The sequence below is a fragment of the Brassica oleracea genome, chromosome C7 (assembly GCF_000695525.1).
Source record: "Brassica oleracea var. oleracea cultivar TO1000 chromosome C7, BOL, whole genome shotgun sequence".
In the NCBI taxonomy this organism is placed as follows: domain Eukaryota; kingdom Viridiplantae; phylum Streptophyta; class Magnoliopsida; order Brassicales; family Brassicaceae; genus Brassica; species Brassica oleracea.
Window position 1 is genome coordinate 14,504,985 of NC_027754.1, and position 2,987 is coordinate 14,507,971.

A 2,987-nucleotide genomic window follows, 5' to 3' on the forward strand; every position below is an offset into this window, starting at 1 on the left:
CTAAAGAGTGGTTAGACATTCAAGTATAAATCAATAATAAGATCATAGTCCCTTTCTCATATCTAAGTATAACTTTATTAAAATCTTTTCAATAAGAATCAGAATAAATAATATCAGTAAACCTCCCCCCAGACTTAAATTACACTGTCCCAGTGTAACACAGTCGGAGTTATGGTGGAAATAAATCATAAGTACCCAATGTAACAAGTTAGGGAGATAAACCTGACCGGAGTGGGAATCGATCGATGTGCATTGTGGGAACCAAAATCCACACTGTCGATTTCTGTTTAAATTAGGAAACTAGGAAAACCCTAATTTCCCAGAGGTCCCGGATATCTGCTAATACCACATGCCAAGCAATCAAAACACGAGACAACAACGATAAAGTATAAGAAATCATAAAAAGAGAGCAAAGAGAAGTCTTATTCCGAATTTGCGTATGACCGTTTACAACAAGGTATAAGCCTGGGCTCGAGAGCTGTCGGCGAGATTCATAGATCTAAAAACCCTACGACGAATAAACCTAATTGAGTCGCAGATCGAAATAACAAAAACGGAAAGTTGCCCAATTGCTCTAAGTGCTAAGTTTGCTGGCTCCTAGGTCGGTTTACGCTTTTCCTCTTCTGCCCTTAAGCCGTCATAGCCTAAAAATGGAGATATTCAATTTTTTCCGATCTTCGTAATTATCTTTAAAATTTCGTATTTATCCGCGGAAACTTGACATTTATCTTTCCTTGCGAACCAAGCGTAAACCGTCATGCGGCTTATGGGCTGTTGGTTAAGAAATCGTAAGTTGGGCCTCGAGTCATGTCTTAGGTCCCTTTGGGCCGTCTTCTTACACAAAGCGTTTATTACGGCTTCTTTCGATAAAGAACGAACTTTCCGCGGTTTTTACCGCAAAGTTTGATCGATGACTTAGAATGGCGGGAAACATGAAATGGGTTCGCTACGGTCTTCGGGAAATAGCATCGAAGGGTAGACGATACGGCTTTTTTCGATAAAGAACGAACTTTCCGTGGTTTTTACCGTATAGTTTGGTCGATGACTTAGAATGGCGGAAAACATGAAATGGGTTCGCTTCGGTCTTCGGGAGATAGCATCGAAGGATAGACGAGAATGCATGGACTAATGTCGTATCGAAGGATAGACGAGAATGCATGGACTATTTCGGAAGAGCTCGGTTCCTACGCAGCGACCGAGCGGAACGGACGCTCGGTCGCTTTCAGTCGCTACGTAGCGACCGAGCCGTGTACTTGCTCGGTCGTTACGTAGTTACCGAGCTTGGCGAGAGCTTGGTTACACGGCTCGGTCGCTACGTAGCGAGCGAGATTGGCGAGAGCTCGGTCGCTACGTAGCGACCAACCCGTGTACATGCACGGTCGCTTCGTAGCGACCGAGCTTGGCTCGAGCTCGGTCGCTACGTAGCGACCGAGCGGAACATGCGTTCGGTCGTTGCGTAGCGACTTTTTTCGAGCTCTTGTCCGATGTCTGGTGTTTTCTTCGCAAAGCTTTTCGTAAGAACGAATCAATTTCGAAAAAGTATTTGTCGAAGAAAGTTCTCATTTTCTTCTTCGAACGTTTTGAATGTTAACTTCGTCGTAACCGTTTTTGACCCCAACAGTTAGCCCCCCAGCTCGTTAGAGTCGAGACTCTAGCGCGCTGTTTGACGATTTTGGCAAAGTTAGGCGTATTGGACGAAGTTTACTTTAAACTCCACGGAAGAAAATTTTCATCCTCTTCTGCACTGGCCATTGCTCCGGGTCACGGGACCGAGGTCATAACTCCGCGAGGCGCGGGAACTCTCGCAGGCTCAGGCGTTTCGGATGTTTCGGCGCTACCTGTCGGATCGTCCACGACTCCAATTCTCGTCGAGGATAAGGAGAGGGCTGCTGACTCTATGCCTCCTCCTCCAGCCAGGAAAGAGATTGTTCTAGCGCTGCACGCTCCTAGTGTTGTTCCGGTTGCTCAGCCTAAGGGCCGGAAGAGGAAGTTTACCAAGGGCGGTGACGGGAATCTTCGCAGAAGGGAGGCTCGAGCATAGCGTCGAGGCTTCGTGGAAAGGTTTGTCGCTCACTTAATCTCTTGATTGTTATATATGTTTCTAAAAGACAAGAAATCCCTAACTTTCTTCTCGTTTTGCAGTTTGTGTCGTTGATCGATGGGATGATCAGCGAGTGTGGTTCTGAGACCAGTCATCTTGCTGGGGAGTTGTTGGAGCTGCAGGGTAGATGGTCTGAAACTGAGGCCATGTTGACGGCTGTCAAGGATTCTCACTCCGTGAAAGTGTCGAAACTCGAGGTCGCGATAGGGGATCTCGAGAGGGACCTCGGGAAGACGGCGAGTTCACTGCTTAAGGAGAAGAAAGCCAGGAAGGCCAAATCTTCAGAGGTGCATTGGCTTCAGCGTCAGATCGAGGGCGATGCAGGATTGGCGAGCCGCGGGATCCGAGGGGCCATAGACGCTCTTCTTTCTGAGTTTCAGGCTCGCTTGGCAAAGATCTCTGCTTTTCTGGGATCCCTCGAGTGCATCCGGAACAGGGATTTAGCCTTGGCGGCGATTGAGGGCGGGGTGGCCGTGGTTCAGTCGTTCCAGAGTGAGACTCCTCCGACCTTAGAGGCCCGACTATCCGGCTGTAAGGGAGATTTGGCAGTCGTGGATGGAGATTTCGATCTCATCCTAGCTGACCTGAAATCCGCGTGTTTTCTTCCGACGTGTTCAGAAGGTCCAGAGGGGAAAGATCCGGTGCTCAGAGAAAGCGGAGGTGATGCGGCTTCGGGCTTGGACGAAGTGACGGGTGAAGAGGGAGCGTGAGTTCTGAGGATGACTTTGGTTAGATCTCTTGCGAGTGATTTTTTTTTTTTATGTTTGATGTTTTGGCCTTAAATGGCCTTATTTCATATTTCGGGACTGGCCGTATGTGGCTTTGATTCCCTGCCGCTCTGCGGCTTTCTTTTTATGACAAGATGATCGAGTTACATTTTTAATAA